Raw genomic sequence first — 11,422 nt, forward strand, 5'->3', positions numbered from 1 at the left:
GACTTGAGGAGAGGGTAATGTGAATATAGCAGCTCTCATGGAATATGAGTCATACAGCAGCATTTTGAACAGGTTGAAGGGGTGAGAGATGGATGAGCGGTAGACCCAAGAGAAGTACATTGCAGTAGTCTAAGTGTGAGATGATGAGAGCATGGATAAGGGTTTTGGTAGTGTGTTCAGAGAGGAGACGTTGGATTTTGGTAATAATATAGATGAGGAAGCAACAGGTTTTAGTGGTTTGCTGGATCTGAGCGGAGAAGGAGAGGAATGAAGGATCACCCCGAGGTTACAAGCTAAAGAGATAGGGAGGAGGAGAGTATTATCCACAGAAATAGAGAATGGTGAGAGGGGTGAGGTGAGTTTAGGTGGAAAGATAAGGAGTTCAGTTTGAGAGAGCAATGAGACATCCAAGCAGCATTGTCGGACAGGCAGACTGAGATTCGGGCCTGAATTTCTGTACAGATATCTGGTGTGCAAGAGTGCAGTTCTCAGCTTCTTCTTCAGAAACACAATTATAAAAGTCTACTTTAAATGTAATACAAATACATCACAGAATGTCACATCAAAGGATGGCGTGACTGTGCCCAGCAAAGTTTGTTGCCACTTGGCTTCCAATGTCTCTTGCATTTCTTTCTGGCTGGTATCACACCTCTATAATAAGAAGCAGCCACCCACGGGACATCCTCTTTGGAGTTACTGCGCTCGAGATGTGTTCAGTCTGCTGAGTGCTGAACATATCATTACTCATGAGCTGGAATGGTGTCCTTTCTCTGACATTTACTCTATGCTCTTAAGAGTGTCTTTGAAGATGTGATTGACAGAACTCCAGAAATGAATCTATTGATAGCAGCGTGTGCACTTTAACTTCTAATCCTGCCTTGTCCTACTTATACACACTCTCTGTATTAGAAAGCCTTTTAATATTAAACAGGTCAATCTCTAAAAGTTGTGGTAATCATTTGTTTAAAATGCAGGGTAGGGCACTAATCCAGGTATATTCAGTGGCACTATCCCACCTCCACTAGATAGACAGCAGAAATAGTCAGGAAATAATAATAATAATAACAGCTTATATACCGCAATACCGTGAAATTTTTTTGGATATTTTGGATTTTTTGGAAAATTTCTATGTGGATCGGGATGGTGCAGAATAAGTTGTGAAGGGGGGACCTTTTCTTGAAGCAGCCTGTCGGCGAAACATGTCGGATATGACAGGTCCCTTTTCCGATGAGATAAGATCATCAAGAAAAATAATATAAGATAAGTTTTAACCAGTTTTTATAATGGTTAAATTATTGATATTAAGCACTTTAATAAGTTTGAGATATAATGAAGCACTTTAAAAAAAAAAAAAAAATTTAAAACCCAAAAATTGTGAAACATATTGAGTAGGGGCTAGTGAAGAAGCCATAGCCAGTGAGAAGAATTTTGGCAACCAAGCAAACACAAAAAATTGTGTGGTGACCAAATGGCATGTCTGAAGCCCTGATGGTTTGACTAAAGCAATTTATTAAGAAGAGAGAGCGGCATTGAGAGATATAGTTGTGATATTATGAATGGTTTACCAATGCCAGAGTATTGACTGAGATTATAACCTCATAGTGTTCAAGCATTTAAAAATGAGTAGTTTTATTTCCTGCATAAACTATCTGAAGTTGTTGAGAAACTGCATGCTAGTGAAAGACTTATTGCTTCATGGTTTGAATTTAAAGTATGAAAGGATAACACTATAACAAGGAGGTTTTATAGTATGTTAAGTTCTGGCAGCATGCGGGAATCTGAGGCTTTTCCTCCTATTGAAGGTGTTCAACATAAGTTGGTCTTTTCTAGGTGTGGACAATAGACAAGATAAATAATATAAAATAATAACAATATATTTATGAGAGGTATATTTTTGGTTGATTGAATTGTTCTCTTAGTAATCGGCATATTTTTTGCTTAGAACCCCACTATTTACCCTTCTCCATTGAGAATATTGACCATTTAACTCTACTGTTTTCTTTTAACCAGTTCTTAATCCATAATAGGACATTACCTTATATCCTATGACTTTCTAATTTCTTCAGAAGTCTTTCATGAGGTACTTTGTCAAATGCCTTTTGAAAATGCAAATACACAATATCGACTACTTTACCTTTTTATCCACATGTTTATCTACCCCTTTGAAGAAATATAGTAGATTGGTGAAGCAATATTTCCCTTGAATAAATCCATTTTGGTTTTGTCTCATTGATCCATCCTTATGTATATGATATGTAATTTCAAGGTCTCTCTTTGCCTTCCTTATCTGTGCCTTGCATTTGACTTTACATTCCGTATGCTCTTTCTTATTATTTCCAGTTAGATCCTTCTTCCACTTCCTGAAGGATTTTTTTTAGCTCTAATAGCTTCCTTCACCTCACTTGTCAAGCATACTGGCTGCTGTTTGGTCTTCCTTCCTCTTTTTATAATGTATGGAATATATCTGATCTGGGCTTCCAGGATGGTCCACGCATGATGTACATTTTGACCTTTGCAGCTGCTCCTCTTTCATTTTACCATTCTTCTCATGTTATCATAGTCTCCTTTTTTAATTAAATACTATTGTCTTTGATTTTCTGTGTATACTTACTCCAGAGATTATATCAAATCTGATCGTTTTATGATCACTGTTATCAAGTGGCTCCAACACTTACCTCCTGCACCAAGTCATGCATTCTATTATGAACAAGGTCTAGGATTGCTTCGCCTCTTGTCAGATCCTGAACCAGCTGTTCCATACAGCAATCTTTGATATCATCAAGGAATTTTACTTCCCTAGCATGCCCTGATATTACATTTACCCAATCAGTATTCAGAATAGGATGATTCATCATGGCCAGTTCATCACAGGATGTTTAATTGCAGCCGCACTGAATTAGTCCATTCCACGGCTGTGCTGAATCATTGATGAATCATTCTAGACCCGTCCAACAGTAGCTACAAAAACATGGGCATGCTGTCACTCAACTTATTAATCAACAATCGCGGAGTGAAGAAGGCCTGGTTTGGCACAAACTGCACAGAAGCATTAGCAGGGCGTGACAGAGACCTTTCTAGTCCTGATCAGAGGGTCTTATATACATGTAAACACATTTAAAACTTTGAAAAAGTCAGGATAATTAACAAAAGACCAGAAAACCGATATATAGCGTAGGAAAATGGGAATTTCATAGTTATGTGAATTGCTAGGTGAAGCAAGACCATAAGGGGAATCAGGCATAGATATACATAATACACACATAGAGGTATTAAATTGCCTCCATGTTTCTTTCTGTCTTTCTCTAAGTCTGTACAGTTTCCCGCCTTGAGTCTCATGGCCTAATTGATAACAGATGTGCTTGAGCTGGTTAGTTTGGAGCATATTTAATTTCACATTCCAATGTTGGGTATAGAAGAAAAATCTTTCATGAATAAGCTTTGAATGTAGTATTGATCAGGAATGACATATGAGGGTTGCGTGTGTGAATGGGTGAAGGGATCCCTATGAATGATGTGTGAGAATGGTTTGTATTTAATTTCAAATGTTTTGCATATATAAGATTCAAGAAACTTTAAGGAGAAATTCTGAGAAGACCACATCTGGAATTTGACCTCTTTGACCTTAAGTAACTCTTTCTACTCTGTGAAACTCTGCGAGGGGGAGTAGTGTCCAGTCCATCCCGGACAAGCCCCTTCAAGTAGGTTTCTCCTTCTTCGGTTCTAACAAAGGGACCCAGACTTATCAGCACAGAGATGCAGGCTGACTGTAACAGAAAGGGTTTAAAGCTGTGTGTATGAATTATCTTTTGTGAGTATATTCTAATATTTGTTTTTGTACTTCTTTTTTATAAATCATGTAAGCTTAGTATAAGAATGTAACTTTTTAGGTATAAGAATATAACTTTTAGGAAAGCTTTTGTGACACGCCCATATGAAGGTATGGAAGCAAATATTTTTGACCAGTCAGATGTTAGTGAAGGGATGTCATCATGTAAGGTATATATCAGTGGTCTCAAACTCAAACCCTTTGCAGGGCCACATTTTGGATTTGTAGGTACTTGGAGGGCCGCAGAAAGAACAGTTAATTTCTTCTTATTAAAGAAATGACAATTTTGCATGAGATAAAACTCTTTATAGTTTATAAATCTTTCCTTTTAGCTAAGTCTTAATAATAATATTGTAATTTATAGGTAAAGAGACATATGATCAAAACAGTTTTATTTTACTTTTGTGATTATGATAAATATACCGAGGGCCTCAAAATAGGACCTGGCAGGCCGCATGTGGCCCCCGGGCCGCGAGTTTGAGACCACTGGTATATATGGATGTACAACTAGTAAAAAGTCAGGTCCTTTGCTAAAAATGCCAGATTTAGGCTTCTGCAATAATCCCCATGATGCAAATACCTTTTGGAGCGAAACATGTCGGGTCTGACTCCCAGGTTTCGGCTGAACATTAAGTTAAGTACTTAAGCACTTTATATTTATATATTTATAAATGGGATATTTATTCTTCATTTACACAATAACATGGAAGTTGCACAAAAGACACTTTAATTACATTTAAATGGAAGGCCAATGATGAGGCACCACATAATTCTTCCCGCATGTATAAGATAAATCAGCGGTGGAGTGGTGGGGCTGAGGCGTCCTGAAGATATTAGAACAGTTTTCAATTATCCAGATGTCATCGGTGTGGACTATGCTTAAATGTTAAGCAGGCACATTTAAAATAAACCCTGGAAATTATTGGAAGCCAATGAAGTTTTTGCAGGAGCGGAGAGACGTGATCAGATCTACTTTTTGCAATATTCTGGATCAGTTGAAGTCTTTGAAAGCTTTTCTTGGTCATGCTTAAATAAACCGAATTACAATAATCTAGCCTCGAAAGGATGATTTATTGAACAGCAAAGTGTTGATGATGGAAACAGGATTTCACTTTCCTCAACATATGGAGACTAAAAAACATTTTTTTTTACCAGAGAATTAAGATGGTCAGTGAATGAAAGTGTTGAATCTATAATGATACCCAGAACTTTACTTGAGAATTCAATCTGCAGTGAGGATCCTGAAGGCAACAGAATGGACGAAGGTAGCTGCTCTAATTTTGGGCCAAGCCAAAGTAACTTTGTTTTGGACTCATTCAGTTTCATTTGTACAGTAAGGGTCAAGACTGAAGTTTCATTATACATTATACACTAAGACACCCTAGGATTGCTAGTTATATGTTAGGGCAAGCTATTAGAATATTTACTTTTTATTGTTATTTAAAATATTTTACATTCCTAAGATAGCAGCTGGCTATAGAAACATAGAACATGACGGCAGAAAAGGGCCACGGCCCATCTAGTCTGCCCACACTAATGGCCCACCCCCTAACCACCTCCATGAAGAGATCCCACATGCCAATCCCATCTTTTCTTAAAATCTGGCACACTGCTGGCCTCAATTACCTGTTGTGGAAGATTATTCCAGCGATCAACCACCCTTTCGGTGAAGAAATATTTTCTGGTGTCACCATGAAATTTCCCACCCCTAATTTGCAAAATTTCAAATAAACGTACAATTACTAAATTATTATGCTTCATCAATGCCAAATAACAGAATAGTTGAGGCGCATATGGGCCCTTTTACTAAGTGACCTGTGCTATTTTTAGTGTATGGGTTTCCTGCATGCTGAGGCCATTTTTAGTATGGCTATAAAATGACCACAATTTCTTTTTTCCCCATTAATGGCCACGTCCTAATTTTCCAATTAGCACGTGAGCTCTTAATGCTCCTACTTTAACACTGCACTAATCAATCAGCACGCTCTAATGTCTGTGCACTAACTGATTAGCACAGGGCATGTCTACTCTCCGCCTCCAAACACGATCTCTCCCCTGCGCTAAAAATTTAAAAAGTATTTTTTAGCATAAAGTTACCATGGGATGCCTGAGCACATCTCATGCTGGTGCCTTTTTAATCTGCAGCAAGCACGGACTAGTGCTTCCTGCAGCTTAGTAAAATTACCCACTTATTTCTTATACACACTGCAACCAAAAATTCAAGGTACTTCTTACAGTTTCAAAAAATATAACTAATGAAAAAGTAAACAGCATGAAAGCCCTGTTTCCTTCTGCTCCCTTTTTCCAGCAATCACAGTTTTTGCATACCTCTTGGAATATCCTCTGGGTTTTCCATTCGTATGGAAAGAGACAGGGGTACCTATTTAATATTTTAGCAGTTTCTTTTGGACTGAATAACTTGTAAATAATATATGTATATTTAAGATCAAGGGCATATGCTAGACGTAATTTACTTAGATTTCAGCAAAGCCTTTGACACAGTTCCTCGTAGAAAGCTCTTGAACAAACTTGATGGGCTATAGTTAGGACCCAAACTGGATTAGAAACTGGTTGATGGACAGATGCCAGAGGGTGGTGGTTAATGGAATTCGCTCAGAGTAGGGAAAGGCGAGTAGTGGAGTCCCTCAGGGATCGTTGCTGGGGCTAATCCTCTTCAATATGGTCATGACACACAACATAAGAACATAAGCAATGCCTTTGCTGGGTCAGACCTGAGGTCCATCGTGCCCAGCAATCCGCTCACGTGGCGGCCCAACAGGTCCAGGACCTGTGCAGTAATCTTCTATCTATACCCCTCTATCCCCTTTTCCAGTAGGAATTTGTCCAATCCTTTCTTGAACCCCAGTACTGTACTCTGCCCTATTACGTCCTCTGGAAGCGCATTCCAGGTGTCCACCACACGTTGGGTAAAGAAGAACTTCCTAGCATTCGTTTTGAATCTGTCTCCTTTCAACTTTTCTGAATGCCCTCTTGTTTTTATTATTCGAAAGTTTGAAGAATCTGCCCCTCTCTACTCTCTCTATGCCCTTATAAGTCTCTATCATATCCCCTCTAAGTCTCCTCTTCTCCAGGGAAGAGACCCAGTTTCTCCAATCTCTCAGTATATAAAAGGTTTTCCATCCCCTTTATCAGATGCGTTGCTCTCCTCTGAACCCTCTCGAGTAACACCACGTGCTTCTTAAGGTGCGGCGATCAATATTGGACGCAGTACTCCAGATGCGGACGCACCATCGCCCGATACAATGGCAGAATAACTTATTTTGTTCTGGTTGTAATACCCTTCTTGATTATGCCTAGCATTCTGATTGCCTTCTTAGCGGCTGCTGCGCACTGTGCCGTCGGCTTCATTGTCATGTCCACCATTATTCCCAAGTCCCTTTCTTGGTTACTCTCATTTAATAACATCCCTCCCATCGTATAGTTGTACCTCGGGTTTCTGTTTCCCACATATAATACTTTACATTTCTCAACGTTGAACTTCATCTGCCATCTAGTCGCCCATTCCCCTAGTTTGTTCAAGTCCCTTTGCAATTCTTCGCAGTCCTCTTTAGTTCGAGCTCCACTAAATAGTTTGGTGTCGTCCACAAATTTTATTATTTCGCACTTCGTCCCTGTTTCTAGATCATTTATGAATATATTAAATAGCAGTGGCCCGAACACCGAGCCCTTTGGGACCCCACTCGTGACCCTCCTCCAGTCTAAGTAGTGGCCCTTCACTCCTACCCTCTGTTTCCTACCCGCCAACCATCTATGTACGTCTCCTTCCACCCCATGGTTCTTCAGTTTCCGGAGTAGGCATTCATGGGGCACCTTGTCAAAGGCTTTTTGGAAATCTAGATATATGATGTCTATGGGGTCTCCTTTGTCCATCCGTTTGTTAATTCCTTCGAAGAAATGCAATAAGTTCATTAGGCATGATCTCCCCTTGCAGAAACCATGTTGGCTGGTTATCAGAAGTTCATTTCTTTCAAAATGTTCATCGATGTTTTCTTTTATCAGTGCTTCCGCCATTTCCCCCGGAACCGAGGTTAGACTCACTGGTCTGTGGTTTCCCGGATCACCTCTTGATCCCTTTTTAAAGATGGGCGTAACGTTGGCTATCTTCCAGTCCTCCGGGATCATGCCTGTTTTCAGGGATAGATTGCAAATTTGCTGCAGTAGTTCCGCTATCTCCTCCTTTAATTCCTTCAGAAACCTTGGATGGATTCTGTCCGGACTCGGGGATTTGTCAGTTTTTAGTTTTTCTATCTGCCTGCGTACATTTTCAAGGCTCACTTCCATGGATGCTAATTTTTCTGCTTGATTTGCTCAGATTGCTCAGATTCCGGTATGTTGGATGTGTCTTCGTTTGTGAATACAGACAAAAAGAACATGTTAAGTCTTTCTGCCACTTCTTTCTCCTCCTTTACCACTCCCTTCCTGTCTCCGTTCTCCAGCAGTCCCACCTCCTCCCTAGCCGGTTGTTTCCCCAGCCTACATAGCATCCAAGCTATGCCTATACACCCCTAAACGCCCCCTCCGCTCCAAAGCAGAACAAAGACTCAGCATTCCCGCAGGGAGATCCCACCAAATGAGTACGGCGTACAAAAGATCCTACAGCCATTTTCTACCTCAGCTTTGGAACCGACTATCCATACAGATCAGGTTGCTAGACTCACTAATGAACTTCTGCAGAGCAGTAAAGACCTCCCTATTCCGCCAATCGGGCCATTAAAAACGGCCTCCTCAATATACTTCTCCTAGTACTCTTCACTATGACCTGTCTGGTCTCTAGAATTAGCTCTGTTATTGCCTACTGTAACCTATTTGTTGTCATGACTAGTCTGTTTTCAAACGATTGTGAATGTCTACTTGTAACCCGTTTTGAGCTTCTGGGCGAATGGGATAGAAATCGAAATCAATAAATATGTTTCTAAGTGACATTGCTGAAGGGTTAGAAGAAAAAGTTTGCCTTTTTGCAGATGATACCAAGATTTGTAACAGAGTAAACACCGAGGAGGGAGTGGAAAACATGAAAAAGGATCTGCAAAAGTTAGAATGGTCTAATATCTAGCAACTAAAATTCAATGAAAAGAAGTGCAGAGTAATGTATTTGGGGATTAGAAATTGGAAGGAGCTGTATGTTCTGGGAGGTGAGAGGCTGATATGCACAGATGGGGAGAGGGACCTTAGGGTGATAGTGTCTGAACAGTGTGACAAGGCGGTGGCTGTTGCCAGAAGGATGCTAGGCTGTTTAGAGAGAGGCATGACCAGTAAAAGAAAGAAGGTGTTGATACCCTGTACAAGTCGATGGTGAGGTCCTACTTGGAGTATTGTGTTCAATTTTGAAGACTGTATCTGGCGAAGGACATAAAAAGACTTGAAGCAGTCTAGAGGAAGGTGACGAAAATGGTAGGAGGTTTGTGCCAGAAGACATATGAGAAGAGACTGGAAGCCCTGAATATGTATACCCTAGAGGAAAGAATGGACAGAGGAGATACGATTCAGACGTTAATACTTCAAGGGTATTAACATAGAACAAAATCTATTCCAGAGAAAGGAAAATGGCAAAACCAGAGGGCATAATTTGAGGTTGAGGGGTGGTAAGTTCAAGAGTAATTTTAGGAAATTATTCTTTACGAAGAGGGTGATTGATGCATGAAATGCTCTCCCGAGGGAGGTGGTGGAGAAGAAAACGGTGACAGAGTTCAAACAAGCGTGGGATGAACATAGGGGATCTCTAATCAGAAAATAATGGGTATACATTGAAGGAACTAAAGCCAGTACTGGGCAGACTTGCACAGCCTGTGTCCTGTATATGGACATTCAGATAAGAATGTGCTGGGGAGGGTTTCGATGGCTGGGATGGTTAAGATGAGCTGGAGAAAGCTTTGATGGAGACTCCAGTAGATGGAACCTATACACACTACTGGGCAGGGCTCTGGGTGTCTAAGAAAAAGGACCATTTAAACTAAATTAATTTATGGAGCATGTATAGTTGGGCAGACTGGATGGGTCTTTATCTGCCGTCATTTACTATGTAACAAAGAAGATATTTATTTGTACTCACTCACACATATACCTTGCTTCTAATATTCTTCATTCATGCATATAAAGATATTCTTGTATGTACTTTAAAAATGCTTCTGGTCATCCCCCAAATCTCCATGTTCTGTCTCGTGTCTCTCAGGAACTCTCTCTGAGTTTCAATATCCACTGACCCAGCTAGCTCAAGATCCTTATCTGCTATCCCTCTAACCTATTTTCATTCTCCCCAGAAAGAAAGACAAGAAATAAACTTTTTCAAAGAAAAGGCTTTCTGCCTAAGCTAAGGGCACTGACACACCCAGTGTCCAAATGGAGAAGAATAACATGGACTGATGGCGGGGGGAATAAAGTTATTCTGAAGCTAAGTGAAAAACTCTGCATGACTGGCACGGGGAGACTAAAGTTGAAGAATGTCAGCAATTCATTCATTGGATTCGGTGCCAGGCAGCCTCTCTCCTCCTCCTCCTCCTCCCCACCATCCAATGAGCACCGATCCCGACTCACCTGCTTCTGCTCCTGCTGCTGCCGTCGTCGTCGCCGCTCCCCCGAATCCTCGAACTCACCTTCAGCTGCAGCCCGCTCGTCCCCGGGTGACGTCACGGGCGCTGCTCGCCTCCCCGCGGTCCTGCCGCCCGCCCATCTCTTAGCGCTCCGGCTTAGGGCGCGCGCAAGCGGTGCAAGACTTGATAACTTTGAAATTATGCAGCAACAGCAACAGGCAGTGAAACTGGGAAAAGAAAGTTTTGCTTTTCTCTGAAGAACAGAAATGCGATATGGATGTGGATGATGGCCACTAATGAGAGGCAAACCCAGATGAAGCTTCAGATCAACACAAAACCTTTCTTGCCTCTTGTTGTCTGCCCTTTTCTTTTCTCTTAACATTGAAGTTGGATTCTGCATGTTCTCCTCAGCTCAGGCGTGGAAGTATCTTTCTGCTCCTTCTCTCTCTTTTTTTAAAAATGGGATTGGAAGTTTCGTTTAGGACATTTCCTGCTCTTTTTATGTCTTTCTATATTTTTAAACATGGCTTTTTAAGAAATCCCTACCTGGGATCCAAAGAAACTCAGACTATAAAGTCAATGTTAATGGTCAGCTGCTATTTATGATATATTACCTCAGACTATGTATAATTTGATAACGTTATGTACGAGGAGCTGCTGAAAGTTCTCAGCCCAACCGTGAAGGGAAACTTACAAGTTATTCCACAATTTTCGTTTCAATGATATGAAATTAAACGAAAAGTGTAGAATAACTTGTAAGGGCTGTACTTCATTCCCTTCACAGTGGGGCTGAAACTTTTTAGCAGCCCCTGGTATTGTGATGTCATAATGCCTCATTCCACCAATGTCTAAGAGCCAACCCCATTGGTGAGGTCACAATGGCTTGGTTTCCCTATACTTGTGCCCATTTACCTCATTGAAACAAAAAGTGTGGAATAACTTGTAAGTTTCATGGCTACATATCATTCCCTTCACGGTGGGGCTGAGAACTTTTCAACGGCCCCTCATACCATTTATAATTCTGAGTCAAGCTCAGGCCCTGCAGTTC

General features: G+C 40.7%; 1 protein-coding gene across 1 annotated transcript in view; it reads right to left on the minus strand.

The window, feature by feature from the left end:
• The window catches only part of SLC16A3 (solute carrier family 16 member 3), a 133,719-nt gene extending 123,225 nt beyond the window's left edge, over nucleotides 1-10,494 (minus strand). The window contains exon 1 of the mRNA XM_033961476.1: nucleotides 10,379-10,494. The gene's annotated coding sequence lies outside the window, so the exon portion shown is untranslated. The remainder of the gene's footprint in view (nucleotides 1-10,378) is intronic.
• Nucleotides 10,495-11,422: the final 928 nt, after the last annotated feature.

The sequence above is a fragment of the Geotrypetes seraphini genome, chromosome 10 (assembly GCF_902459505.1).
Source record: "Geotrypetes seraphini chromosome 10, aGeoSer1.1, whole genome shotgun sequence".
In the NCBI taxonomy this organism is placed as follows: Eukaryota; Metazoa; Chordata; class Amphibia; order Gymnophiona; family Dermophiidae; genus Geotrypetes; species Geotrypetes seraphini.